This window comes from Schistocerca nitens, chromosome 6, assembly GCF_023898315.1.
Source record: "Schistocerca nitens isolate TAMUIC-IGC-003100 chromosome 6, iqSchNite1.1, whole genome shotgun sequence".
NCBI classification, from domain to species: domain Eukaryota; kingdom Metazoa; phylum Arthropoda; class Insecta; order Orthoptera; family Acrididae; genus Schistocerca; species Schistocerca nitens.
The window spans coordinates 560,498,518-560,514,058 of record NC_064619.1 but is presented as its reverse complement, the minus strand read 5'-3'; the positions used below and the strand labels follow the sequence as shown (position 1 = coordinate 560,514,058).

The 15,541-nt window shown below is 44.0% G+C and overlaps 1 protein-coding gene across 1 annotated transcript in view; it reads right to left on the bottom strand.

Annotated features, from left to right (window-relative positions):
- The window catches only part of LOC126262391 (venom dipeptidyl peptidase 4-like), a 605,446-nt gene that overhangs the window by 571,039 nt on the left and 18,866 nt on the right, over positions 1–15,541 (bottom strand). The gene's annotated exons all lie outside the window — the stretch shown is intronic.

Sequence of the window (15,541 nt, the reverse complement as noted above, 5' to 3'; positions counted from 1 at the left end):
AAAAAGAAAATACTGCCTGCCAGACTGAAGAATCGAGCCCTGATCTCCTCGCGCTATAGCCGCGCACGTAGGCCCGGAGATACACAGACGTGAAAACTTGACTTGGGCTGGGATGAACGATTGCAACGGACCGATAGTCCGGGCCGCACCGCTGCACATGGGGGGATGTACGTCATCTGGTGACGTCAAATGTTCAACATTTGTCATTCACATTTGCAGTCCCTTGTGACTTGTATTAAATTACTTGTCTCAGTGTCATCTATTTCGCGTCGGGGTTTTTTAAACATTAATAAGAATCACACTGTATGCATACACTATCTTGCCAAGCTGTGCCACAATTTTCTCTTCTCCCCAATTCTGATCAATATCGTCTCATTAATTATGTGATTTATCCATCTAATCTTTAGCATTCTTCTGTAGCACCACATTAGGAAAGCTGCTATTCTCTTCTTGTCTAAACTATTTATCGTTCACTTTTCACTTCCATACATGGCTACACTCCATACAAATACTTTCAGAAACGATTTCCTGACACTTAAATCTATACTCGATGTTAAAAAATTTCTCTTCTTCAGAAACGCTTTCCTTGCCATTGCCGGTCTACATTTTATATCCTCTCTACTTCGACCATCATAAGTTATTTTGCTCCCCAAATAGCAAAACTCATTTACTACTTTAAGTGTCTCATTTCCTAATCTAATTCCCTCAGCATCATCCGATTTCATTCGACTACATTCCATTATCTTCGTTTTGCTTTTGTTCATCTAATATCCTCCTTTCAAGACACTGTCCATTCCGATCAACTGCTCTTCCAAGTCCTTTGCTGTCTCTGACAGAATTACAATGTCATCGGCGAACCTGAAAGTTTTTATTCGTTCTCCATGGATTTTAATTCCTACTTGCTAAATATACAGATTGAATAACATCGGGGAGAGGCTACAACCCTGTCTCACTCCCTTCCCGACCACTGCTTCCCTTTCATGCCCCTCGACTCTTACAACTGTCATCTGCTTTCTGTACAAATTTCAAATAGCCTTTCGCTCCCTGTATTTTACCCCTGCTACCTTCGGTATTTGAAAGAGAGTATTCCAGTCAACATTGTCAAACGTTTTCTCTAAGTCTACAAATGTTAGAAACGCAGGTTTGCCTTTCCTTAGTCTACCTTCTAAGATAAGTGGTAGGGTCAGTATCGCCTCACGTGTTCCACCATTTCTACGGAATCTAAACTGTTCTTCCCCGAGGTCGGCTTCTACCAATTTTTCCATTAGTCTGTAAAGAATCCGTGTTGGTATTTTGCAGCCATGGCTTATTAAACTGATAGTTCGGTAATTTTCACATCTGTCAGCACCTGCTTTCTTTTGGATTGGATTTATTATATTCTTCTTGATGTCTGAGGATATTTCGCCTGTTTCATACATCTTGCTCACCAGATGGTACAATTATTGGTATTAAATTATTTCTGTATCTTTTGTTTTATATTTCTGTGTATTTTATCAATTCGCAATTCCAGCCAATGCATAGGCTATTTGAGTGCAGTACTACATGTACTGGTTATTATTTGCAGCGAATTAGCTGTGGGGCATGAAAGCATAGGTGTGCGGCTCAACCTCATGACTACATCGACCTGTTCTTTTCAAACAGAACCGCGCATAGCCCCATTACCTGAAGTGCGAGTAACCTCAGGTAAAGGCGCAACAGGTTTGCTCATATGGGCTGCTGTTCCGAACTTCAGCTACTCAGCAGTAAACGTTAGGTGCTGTCGCATGCCGATACGAACAACCACCAGTCATCGTCCCCGAACTGCTCCTTTAATGTATACAATACACAGTGCTGTAAAATGGCTTCACAACCTTCCGCATTTAACGTTTTCTTAAGCGTTACGGGGGCGACATAAAAAAAGAGTCACATACCGTAGCACCACCTCCGCCGTACCTCACTGTTCATACTGCAAATGATACCCGGTAAAGTTCTCCAGGCATTCGCCAAACCCAAAACCCTCTGACTGATTGCCAGCGAGTATAGCCTGACCCATCACTGAAAATCACTCGTTTCCAATCGACCATTGTCCAGTGACGTAGGTCTGTACACCACCTGGAATGTTGCTTAGCAGTAACTGTAGAAAAGTGTAGCTTGTTAGAAGGTGCTCGGCCACTGTAACCCATTCGTTTTAAATGCACAGTCATTGTGCTATGTGGACTGATGAAGATTTTTTACAATCGCCGTCCGCATTGCTCGAGGGTTCCTGTCCGTCAGTCCATGTGGTATGTCTGATTTCGTTTTAGCTGCTGTTGTTCCTCCGCGGTTCCACTTCACAACCACATCAGCAGTCGACTTGGGCAGCTACAGACGGTTTGAACTGTTCCTGATGGACTTGTTACTCAAATATCCAATGACTAGTCAACTCATATTGATATGCTGTTAATTCATACCTTTGAGGTATTCTATGCACTCCATCAAAGAGTCACGAATTCCGATTTCCATGTTGGCACTGGCGTAGTGAGTTTATTACACACTAGATTCAGTTGCAGGAGTGTCGCCTTCAGAAAACATATCATCATCATCATCATCATCCTCACCATCCACCATTGTGATGACATTTTTGTTCTGATTAAATCTCGCATTTTTCCTGAATAATGTCAACATACATATCAAATTATGTCGTAAGAAGGCTATATATTACCGATATGATCAGGCTGAATAAATATTTGTCGGGAGTAAACCTTTGGTTCAGAACTTGATTCGTTTTTACTGGAGGCTACACCGAGTCTCGTTTCACCTCGCATTTTGATGAATTCCTGCCAGATACCTTGGAATGTGTCTCTCTCATTAACTGTTTCTACTAGTTCTGAAGCCTCTTCAAAATAAATAAATAAATAAATGCAGTACGAGTCTGTAAGCTAAACTCTCTCCGCCTTTCCACGACTTGTTCCGCGAACTTTTACTGTTCATTGACTGTGGATCTACGCTAGGGATTGCTTTTATCGCTGAAACAACCTGTTTTCGGTTACACCGGTTCTTTTGATCTCCAGTCGAACCCGATTGTTAAAACAGCTCGAACTAACCGGTTTCTGCAATAACCGATTTTCAGTTTATTTATTGTTATTGTTTTCAGTAATAAACGTAAACTTCGAACAAAGATTGAAAAAAATGTAGTGAAGGTGAAAGAGTGGGAGATCACGAGCGATGTGGGGTTGAGATTGTGGTAGAAATCGGCCTCATTGTCCAGAGCAAAGATTGTGAGGGTGAAGGAGACGGGCCCGGTGGCAACGACAGCCAAAAGTCGCAAGTTGGTGACTTTCCTGTATCAATAGTATTACTTTTTCATCTCGTAGAGTTCTCTTACCATTCCAGAGATTTATAGTACGTCAATAAAATTGTAGGTATATCAATGAAATTTGACTTACCTTCCCAGGGACATTGTGGATGCTTTCTCCTCATATGATGTCACAAGTTTGTAGTGCCTTCACTTTTTAATCTTTTAAAGTGAAAGGGGCATTGAATATCATTGCTACTGCATTACGTAAAATACTTCCAAACTATGCATGGTACCTCTCTGCAATGTAACTGAAGTCCGAGGATCGCAGCAAGAAACAACCTGACCGGTATAGACCAGGTGGGGGCCAAGTCTTGCACACAGTAGGTACACGTGTACCGTCTTAGGCACCACTCCACATGGCAAAAGCTGCGTTATTGTCCCTGCAAAGCTGTACTGATTCTTACGTCATGTATTTGTTGCTAGTTCTTATTAAAATAGTGCTGATCGCCTTTCTCAATTTCTATGACAATCCAATATGCCAAAGGAATTGAGATTTTGCGAATATATTTACTGATCTTTAAAGAAAATTTTATTTAAAAACCAAAAATTTTAGCACTGCTGCTATGGCAAGCGGGATATGCCAGTTTTTTTACCCGGTTATTAGTAAAAAATGAAAAAAAGACGTTATAGCCGAGATCGAACAAATGCCGAAAAATACCTGTTATTCAGATGTAAAATACCGGTATCGGCTTTAAGCGGACGGTTTTCCCATGCTTAGTCTACCCTGAAGCACTCTAGAAGTGCGCACACCGCAAGAGTACGCATTGCTCTCTTGAGACGGATTTCCACGAGCGTCGCCCACTGTGGTACACACAGGCCAGCGCCTCCGAATAATAAACAACTATTGCACAGCACAGTAGGGAACGCCGCTGGTATGCGCCATGCGTCACTGTGAACACGCTAAAAAACGTGACCTTGCCTTACGTCACACAGCAAGCTTGCCACAAAAAAAAGGGGAGCGCGAGAAATGTGTCGCGGAAGCCTCCTGTTATTCGGCACCAGAAAAAAAGAAAATCTCCCAGGCGGACATCGGTTTGTGCAAAGCTTCTTGAGCACACAAGCGACTCAAAAAGTTATATACAAACTAATTTGGACGCTGACAAGTACGAGGACTATCGCACAATCAGTTTAACGGCTCATGCATCGAAGTTGCTGACAAGAATAATACACGGAAGAATGGAAAAGACGATTGATGATTTGTTAAATGACAATCAGTTTGGCTTTAGGATAGGTAACCGCACCAGAGAGGCAACTGTGACATTTCGCTTGATAATGGATAAAAACAAGGCACGTTCTTAGGATTTGTCGACCTGGAAAAAGCGTTCAATAATGTCAAATGCTGCAAGATAAGTAAGCTATAGGGAAAGATGAGTGCTATACAACGTGTACAAAGCCAAGAGCGAACAGGACCTAGAACGAAATTCTCGGATTAAAAAGGGTGTAAGACAGAAATGTAGTCTTTTGCCCTTACTGTTCAATTTATTCATCGAAGAAGCAATGAGCCAAATGAAAGAAATATGAAGATGGTACCTGTTCTTCCGAACATGTCCGAAAGAACAGATACCATCTTCATATAAATAAGGCTTACCGGCCAATGATCATGTTCAGTGGGCAGGGACACTACAAATTTAGTGTGTGAACTATAAGTTGGAAGTGTGGGTCTCACGGTGAGCATGCCAGACATAAGTCCCTGCAGTCGCACTATCCTCCGTGACCTGGATGGCTCGGTCAGATAGACCGTCTGTCATGTAAGCAGGAGATCCCGGGTTCGAGTCCCGGTCGGGGAACACATTTTCAAGTAAGCAGCTAAAGGTCTGGATTTCATTGTAATTTCAAATAAAAGAAAGCTTCAAGAATGAGATTAAAGTTGATAGGGAAAGAATATCAGTCATAAAATTCGCTGATGACATTGCTATCGTCAGTGTAAGTGAAGAATAATAACAGGATGTGTTGAATCGAATGAAAAGTCTAATAACTACAGAGCATAGACTGAGCGTAAATCGAAGACAGACGAAAGTAATGACAACAGCGAGAAACTTAACATCAGGAGTGATCGCGAAGTAGATGAGGTTAAGGTATTCTGCTACCTAGGGAGCAAAATAACCCGTGACAGACGAAGCAAGGACGGCATAAAAGCAGACTAGCAATAGCAAAAAGGGTGTTCCGGCCAGAGAAGTCTGCTAATACAAACACAGGACTTAATTTGAGGAAGAAATATTTGAGAATATACGTTTGGAGCACTTAATAGTGTGGTAGCGAAACATGGACTATGGGAAAACCGCAACTGAAAAGAATCGAAGCATTTGAGATGGAAATGCCGTGTGGATAGGGCCTCCCGTCGGGTAGACCGTTCGCCTGGTGCAAGTCTTTCGAGTTGACGCCACTTCGGCGACTTGCGTGTCTATGGGGATGAAATGATTATGATAAGGACAACACAACACCCAGTCCCTGAGCGGAGAAAATCTCCGACCCAGCCGGAAATTGAACCCGGGCTGTTAGGTATGACATTCAGTAAACGTGGACTCTAAAATTCATATCTTAAGAGATAAGAGCACTTGCCAATATTGCTACTGCGAAACATACCTCTTCTATGCAAGCTCTTTGCAGGAAACAAGTGAGGGTACATTTCTTTGTTATTGTCCATGCATGAAACCTCTGTTACTGTTGTTACTGTAAACCGTATTCACAGTTCTGGGTAAGTGTAGCTCATATATCAGATGTAACGGATCCAGCGGTATTGTGGTAAGTTTGTAAAATACTTTTACGTTTTAGTTTTACCTTTGCACAATGGAAGCTAGGAACACACCTTCCCTGGTTGCTCCAGTGTGGAAGAAACTGAAGTCATACCTTATTTGTACTGTGTTCACGCATTTGGATACTTTGCAGAAGGTTGGAATGGCTACTATCATTGCTTTGTTTTGGTACGAGTGTGGAAATCACGGATGAATTATCTTTGTTTGCAGACTCAGAAGGTTGAAACTCATAACGGGAGCTTCATTTCGTGTGAGTGTCAAAGTTGGGACCAGACAAGATATTACACTTTAAGAAAAACTTTTGTCGTCGGTAGCATGGCGCGTCTGACAAGAAAATACAGTGCTGATGTGTCTCAAGGTCGATCTGCGAGAGGCACGCGCATGGCGAGACATGAATTTGAAGCACACTGGTAGAACAATTAATAGAAAACAGCCCTCGTTCACTAATTTTTAACGAATTTACCGGGTTTCAACACTGCTAGGAGCGTCTTCCTCAGAATTTAAATCAAAGAATGGTCTATAACATGGTCACAGAATTATGACTAAAAACGTATGATACAAATTATAAGCACGGAATTATCGTGAAAGACTGGCAGTACTTATGTCATTTATATAATAATAATGCCAAGGTTGTATTCCGTTTACAACCTGCACCATGCAAGTAACGAGCAGCCCTTAGTGGCTCGCCGTCACAGTTTTTTATCTTAAATATCTTTGTGACTAATGCCCTTTTGGCATATTTATTATTTTATAAATGACATTTAAGTACTGCCAGTCTTTCACGATAATTCCGTACTTATAATTTGTATCACACGTTTTTAGTCATAATTCTGTGATCATGTTATAGACCATTCTTTGGTTTAAATTCTGAGGAAGACACTCCTAGCAGTGTTGAAGCCCGGTAAATTCGTTAAAAATTAGTGACCGAGGAATGTTTTCTTTTAATTGTAACTATTCACGGTCTCTGAAAGTGAAGCCATGTACAAAATTTTACACTGGTAGAAGGCAATGTGAATGGCTTTGCACATACCTGTACGATTGCTTTTCCATGTTGTAGCAGAAATATGCTACATCTTCATAATCATGTTCAGAAAAAACAGAACGCCTTGAACGACCAGGGATAGGACGTTCATGTTCACAGGACATGTACATTAGTATGTTCTGCAGAAATGATTAGATTTGAACCATGTCGGCCTGTGGCTTCAAGGTCACCATCGGTAACGCAACGTAACATCACCTACCGGTAAATGAGTCTGCGGCTCTGGTTGTCGCTATAAACCAAAGGTAATGGATGAATGTGACTTGAGCAGACGTGCAGGATGCCTCGCAGACGTATGCGCGAATTGTGCCGTCAAATCAGTGGGTTTGAAGGAGGATGCATTATTGGTATGAGAGAATGTGATTCACCCATCCGCCAAATTGCTGCTCGTGTTGGACGAAGTGTTTCGCCAGCGCACTTCTCCGCCTATCTTTGACGAATGTGCAGGAACATACTAGACGGCAATGGTGTATGGAACGACGTCACTGGAGACAGGAATGGCATCGGGTAGCGTTTCAGGACGAATCCAGGTTCTGACAGTTTAAAAATGATGGCCGCATTTTGATTCGCTGCAGACAGAAGGAGCACCATTACGGTGACTGCACTCGCAAGAGACATAGCGCCAGTTGAAGGCCTTATGGATTTGGAGTTCTTCTGGATACAACCACAAATCAAAGTTGGTGCGTGTCCAGGGCACTGTGACCGATGTGACCTAAATGAATGACATCCTGCAACCTGTAGCCGTATCTTTTCTACACAACACCCCAGACGCAATTTTTCAGCAAGACAATGCACGATCACCTTTTGCTGCAAGAACACATGCGTTCTTGGTGTCGCAGGATGTCAGCAGTTTGGCCTGGCCCGCCAGATCACCAGACTTGTCGACAACGAAAAATGTATGGGATATGGTGAAACGACAGGTGTGACCCAATGCCGACTACCACAGATGAGCCTTGCAACTAGATGGATGCAGCATGGATGGCTATACCACAGGACGCCATTCGCGTCTTACATGTGTCGATGCCATCACGCATGGAACAAGTTACTAGGGCTCATGGCGGAATCTATGCCTACTAGGCATGCTAAACCAAGGTGACTGAAATGCTAATCATTTCTGCAGAACATGGTAATGTATATGTCCTGTGGATATGAACGTCCTGTCTCTAGTCGTTCAATGTGTTCTGGTTTTTTTTTTTCTAAACATGTGTGTGTGTGGGGGGGGGGGGGGGGCGTTTCCTTCTGCAGCCTTGCAACCGATCTTAATGCATTAGCGGCGCCGAGAGCAGTTGCACAATCATGAGTCCTTTGACCTTGGCACGTGGCTCTGTGAAGCTGCAATCGGCAAGGTGTGTGGTTGGGACAGATACTTGCTGCACTTGAGATTTTAGTGTGAGCCAACTTGCCTCTCGCGAAATGCATGCTACAGGTAGACACGTCAGCTTAATGCCGGTCCACACGCTAAGTTGTTGCGTGTGGACCGGAGATCGCAGCAGATTTGATAGAGCTGGCGGGTGAAACGTACCGTGGGCTGGATCCAGTGCCTGTTACACTATCGAGACTTTAATGCGGAATACGGAAGTATTAAAAGAAACCAGCCATGTCTGTGCAGGGTGAAAAGTTAAGAAAATAGTGATCGGCAGGGAAAAGCAAACAATTCACTCATCGTCAGAAATAGAATTATTAACACAACATATGAATATTTGCTCAATATACCAATTGTTTTTCATTCATCCTTTTCTTACGTTCTCGAAATAATAGGGGACAGGGGTTGCCAATGACAATGTTGCCGGACAACAGCCTTCGTTTAAAACAATTAAAGTAGGTAAAAATATACATTTATAGGAATGGAACTGATGGTATGAACTTTATAAAGTAATATGTGCTGTCTTGATACGTTACTGCTCTACGTATAATTAGACAGAGCGGCAAATGTAGGCTAAAATGGTTCAAATGGCTCTGAGCACTATGGGACTCAACTGCTGAGGTCATTAGTCCCCTAGAACTTAGAACTAGTTAAACCTAACTAACCTAAGGACATCACAAACATCCATGCCCGAGGCAGGATTCGAACCTGCGACCGTAGCGGTCTTGCGGTTCCAGACTGCAGCGCCTTTAACCGCACGGCCACTTCGGCCGGCGGCAAATGTAGGCTCTGAATAAAGCTTCGCTCGTAAATGTCCTAGACACGAGCTGCACACGATCTGCTTTACGCCCTGTTGCTGTATTTGCCAAATATTTAGCTAAAATGTGATCCTGCGGTCGAATAATTGGAGGTAGACATGTTACGCGAATTGTAAATTAATGAACATAAACAGAAAAATATTTGCAATAACCTTAGGCAACACCTCAAATGGTTCAAATGGCTCTGAGCACTATGGGACTTAACATCTATGGTCATCAGTCCCCTAGAACTTAGAACTACTTAAATCTAACAAACCTAAGGACATCACACAACACCCAGTCATCACGAGGCAACACCTCAAATTTAACTTTTAAGAGCATATCGTTTATCCAGTATGGTCCAAACTCCTACTGAATGATGGACCTACAAGCGGTTTTGTACGTAATAAAATTAATTGTTGAAGTATGTCAACAACGCTTTAATTATCTAGAGTGTTGCGGAAGACAACAGAATTCCCATTACGATCAAGCCGCGCCGTGCACTCGATACATAAATTCCCTCACCCGCAGTTTTAAATGCCCATAACCAAGATCCGATAAGCGATCCAAACTGTGTCTACATAAATAAAATCACTGCTCTGCCGTACTCTCGGATACCAGGGAAACTAGCTTCTCTCCTTCTCGAACGATGTCTCGAACTGCTCCTCTTCCGTCCCTCCTGCTCCCAAGCGCACCTCTTCCTCCACAAGCGTCATAACACTTCAACGAATGGGGCTCGAGCAGATCCCAACTAAGTTACACACTTCGTTCAACACTTGGACAAACATCCAAAAGACCCACCATTGCTACGCAAATGATTATATAACTAAAATAGGTATTCTCATCGACAGGTTATATCATGGTGTGTCTGCTGACACCAATTCCTGTAATTTTTTATTACGTATTTGATTAACATCGACATATTTGCGTTTCTAGCGCCTCTCTTTTATATTATAGTCAGCAATGATCCTCGAATAATAAATCTATTCTCTTATAGCTGCATACTGCTTCATACTGTCAGTGTAAGTGTGGAGAACGGTCTGGTTTGTTAGCCTCAGATAAATAAACTTAATATTGTAGAATATTTAACAACAATGTAATATTCTACGAAATGAATTTGTGCTGCGGCCGGGACTCGAACCGGGTCTTCTTGCTTGCTAGGCAGAAATGCTAACCATTACACCACCGCAATACGATGGTCAACAATGCTGCACGAACTACCTAAGGTGAGTACCCTCCCCAACACAAACTTCAATTCATATTTCCCTTACATATTGTCACTACTGCCAGGGCTCTTCGATATTGGCAAGCACCCCAGCATTGGACATAAAGGGGCGTTCTTGTACCATTGGTGATCTTATAGATCATTTCCGCCTAGCAAGCAAGAAGCCCTGGGTTCGAGTCCGGGCCGCAGCACAGATTTTAATTCATTTCATCTGCTTCGATCATTATCGTAAATAACAAAAAGGGACTTAAATGTCTCAGGGAGACATTTAATTATAATGCAATATTCGTTGTTTGTCGCGATGATGGCTACTGTGCAATGCCATTACAGGTCATAAGGTATATTGCGTGTCATGAATGATTTGATTGGAAATATGTGTATGATTGCAGCTACTAATTTTTTTACACGATGTATTGCACGCAGCTTATTGACTTAGTGCTGTTGCATTTACCGCGCCAGTTTTTCTGGCCTCGTTTGAGGTTGTTAAAGCGTGTGCTATGTCTGCCGTAACCCATTACTTTGTGTTCAGCTACCTGTGGGCCAGCGTGGCCGATCTGCGAGCGCCTGTACACGCCATACCGGCAGAACCCAGTCGCTAGCTCCTGCTAATCTCTGATTGTTCGTAGGCCCTCACCGTACTTGCTCGGTGCAAACCATTTCCAGCCTTTAGCATTTTGTTCATATTTACTCAAAAAAAAAAAATACTTGTGTTCCACTGCTGCATCGGGATTCTCCCAAGACTCGTTAAATCTTCCATTTTAAGGGCGTCCTGGTCGCACTTGCAGACCGCTCAACAAACATTAACGGCTTGTAATGTTCAGTTCCAAAAAAATGGTGCAAATGGCTCTGAGCACTATGGGACTCAACTGCTGTGGTCATCAGTCTCCTAGAACTTAGAACTACTTAAACCTAACTAACCTAAGGACATCACACACATCCATGCCCGAGGCAGGATTCGAACCTGCGACCTAAGCAGCAGCGCGGCTCCGGACTGGAGCGCCTAGAACCGCACGACCACCGCGGCCCGCTATGTTCAGTTCCAGCCAAATGTTTATCCCTAGACTCGTTACGCCATAGTCTTGAAAATCAGGAAGGATGATGTTCCTGCGGACTCCTGGTAACGTTTTGTATGTGCGGTATTTGGATGCTTATATGACTGGAGGGGAGTGGGATGAGAGAGAATCGAGGATGAGCTTTGCGAAGGGCCTAGAGACAGAATGCAGGTTATAGACGTCACGTAGTTAAAGAATGGGTTCAAGCCTTCACTGGGTAAGAAAGGAACAGGATTGGTTACAGTGGACTGGATATTAGGTCTCAGGGATGATTTCGTGGCCACAGAAGGAAAGGCAATGCCGAAAAAAAAAGTGAAGTGCCCAGAAGATATAGTCAGATGTTCAAATGGCTCTGAGCACTATGGGACTTAACATCTATGGTCATCAGTCCGCTAGAACTTAGAACTACTTAAACATAACTAACCTAAGGACATCACACAACACCCAGCCATCACGAGGCAGAGAAAATCCCTGACCCCGCCGGGAATCGAACCCGGGAACCCGGGCGTGGGAAGCGAGAACGCTACCGCACGACCACGAGATGCGGGCAGTCAGATGTCAATGTAACATTATACTGTTATACATCGGCAGGTATGTAATTGATTAGAGTTGCATTTCCTAATGACGGGTAGGAAGCTCAACAGTGTGCATTAGTGTAGTTGGTGTTCGGTGTTGTTTGTTACCACGCCTGATAGGGCATGTTAGGGACGTGAACAGTATCAGATGTTGAAGGATATGGAGGAGCCGCGTACTCCTGAGAGACAGCGTTATCAGCACCTGAAACAGTTTGAAAGGTATCTCTTCGTAGGTCTCGGTTTGGTCGACTAGTCGAAATCTGTAGGGCATTCGTATTTGACAACGACCCGATGTTGGATTGCATGGGAGCGTTAGAACAGGCATACTCGTTGTCAAGGTTTCGGTTGACCGCGTCTGACCACGATAAGGAAGGTTCACCGTATTGTGCACTAGGCGCGTAATAATCTCGTCACACCTGTGCCTGCCATCCGAGAACAAGTGATGGAATCGCAACAACATTCCGCGTCATCCCGCACCATAGGTCGGTGACTAGCAGCTAACTGGACTAAGGAATTAATGTACCATGCTGATGTTAACACTGCACAAACGGCTGCGTCTGGAGTGGTGCCGCAATTAAGAAGCATGGACTGCTGATGAATGGCGTCGCACTGTGTTCAACGATGAATGGCGGTTCTGGACTGCCCCGAACGGCCATCATCGACGAGTATAGCGACGGCCATGGGAGAGGTCCCACTCTTCTAACAATTTGGCGAGGCACAGAGGTGAGACTCCTGTTGTGGGGAGCCATCGAGTATGACTTTAGGTCACGGCTGGTGGTGGTACTGAGGGAACTCTGATGGCACGATGGTACCTCACGGTTATCCTTAGCCCTCATGCGTTACGTATACTATTATAGTGCCATTTTTCAAAAGTACAATGTTCGTCCACACAAGGTGGTGTCTTTATGAACTGTCTGCTTGACGTTGAGGTACTCCTGTGGCTAGCAAGATCCGCAGGTCTGTCTCCGATGTGTGGGACCAGCTAAGACATTAACTACATTTCAGAGCCAGAATCGAGGATATCAAATACTAGGTACAACAGTTGTGGGCCAACTTGCTCCAGGAGCGAATGCAATGGCTTTATGATACTGTTTCCAACCGAATCAATGCATGCCTCCGGGCCAGAGCCGGTGCAATATCGTACTGAAAAGTGGCCTCATACTGCCAAGTCCTTTCAAAAGACTCGATTGTGTTATCACCTTTAAACGCGTGAAGTTTCGTTTCATTTCCTCCTTTCCAACAGGATGCGTCGTTCTTTTTTGTCAGGCAGTGTACATTTCATTTTCTCGCCTAAAGACAGAGCAGACTATTCCTCTTTCTGACCCATAGAAGACTCAGTTCTTTTCAGCCAAATACCACGCGAACTGTTAATGGAAGTTGATATTGCCAATTTGGACCTTTCCCTTAGTAGCAAGTAAAATCTTCTGAAAGCTTTTGTCGCAACGGGACGTGGGAATTATTTTTTATTTAATTCTGCAACAGTGTGCCCGAGACAAAGACATTAGAGCCTAGTGTGTGTGAAAGTATCTGTTTTTCTTTATACAGATGATCTGCTTGAAACGTGCAGTGCGCCCACGTCACTATCGTCGACCCAAGAAATCGTTTACCTGTAAGGTAACATAGTCTGATGGAATGCTGTAGTAGTCACAGTACTGAGACGGTAGAACGTACTCTATGTGATCAAAAGTATCCGAACACCTGGCTGAAAATGACTTGCAAGTTCGTGGCGCCCTCCGTTGATAATGCTGGAATTTTATATGCTGTTGGCCCTCACTTAGCTTTGATGACTCTCGCAGGCATACGTTCAATCAGGTGCTGGAAGGTTTCTTGGGCAATGGCAGCCCATTCTTCACGGAGTGCTGCGCTGAGGAGAGGTATCGATGTCGGTTGGTGCAGCCTTGCACGAATTTCGCGTTCCAAAACATCTTAAACGTGTTCTATAGGATTCAGGTCAGGACTCTGCGCAGGCCAGTCCATTACAGGGATGTTACTGTCGTATAACCACTCCGCCACAGGCCGTGCATTATGAACAGATACTCGATCGTGTTGAAAGGAAGTCGCCTCCTCGAATTGCTCTTCAACGGTGGAAAGAAAGAAGGTACTTAAAACATTAATGTAGGCCTGTGCTGTGATAGTGCCACTCAAAGCAACTAGGGGTGCAAGTCCCCTCGATGAAAAACATGACTACACCATAACATCACCGCTTCCGAATTTTACTGTTTGTACTACACACGCTGGCAGATGACGTTCACCGGGCATTCGGCTTACCCACACCCTGCCATCGGATCGCCACATTGTGTACCGTGATTCGTCACTCCACACAACGTTTTTCCACTGTTCAGTAGTCAAGTGTTTACGCTCCGTACACCAAGCGAGACGTGGTTTGGTATTTACCGGCGTGATGTTTGGCTTATGAGCAACCACTCGATCATGAAATCCAAGTTTTCTCACCTCCCGCCAATACTTGCAGTGGATCCTGATGCAGTTTGGAATTCCTGTGTGGTGGTCTGGATAGATGTCTGGCTATTAGATATTACGACCCTCTTCAACTGTCGGCTGTGTCTATCAGCCAGCAGACGAGGTCGGCCCGTACGCTTTTGTGCTGTACGTCTCCTTTCACATTTCCACTTCACTGTCACATCGGAACCAGTGGACCTAGGAGTGTGGAAATCTCAAAAAGCTTCCGTTCGAAGGCGGTACAGTCCAGACGTATGATTCAAGTGACACCCAATCACCTGACCACGTTATAGTCCGTGAGTTCCGTGGAGCGCTGTATTCTGATCTCTGACGATGTCTAATGACTACTGAGGTCACTGATATGGAGTGCCTGGCAGTAGGTGGCAGCACAATGCACGTAATATGAAAAACGTTTGTTTTTAGGGGTTTCCGGATACTTTTGATCACATAGTGTACCTTGTGTCGCAGGCCAATTCACGTTTTTCAAAAGAGGTATTGCAGCTATTGACTATATTGACATTTCCTCTATTATGAAGATTTAGAAAGAGTAGACACACTGTAATTATAATTACTTAATGTTGGCTTAATTCGTCAGTTTACGTGCCATGAAGATGGAAATCGTAGGCTGGGGCGACAAGGTAGTGAGCAGGCAGTAGACGCGAAGCCTTAACCGTGAGGAAGCACGGAAACCGAGAAGATCTGTGTTAGCGCAGGCACTTTTCGACAGACAAATGGTAGCGTGTGGCCAGGCCTTTAGTCTCGCTTCTGCACAGTGAATACCCTACTTAGCGAGGCTCGTGCGGAAACCATTGTCATCTCAAGTACCACGCATTTTGGAAACTCGTACTGAACACGTGCTGCCAAATAACTGAATCCGTAAAAAGTGTGTGTGTGTGTTATTGTTATGCACTGTTAATAAGCTCGTGATGTAAGGAGCGATCAAAAAGTTTTCGTTCGAAGGCGG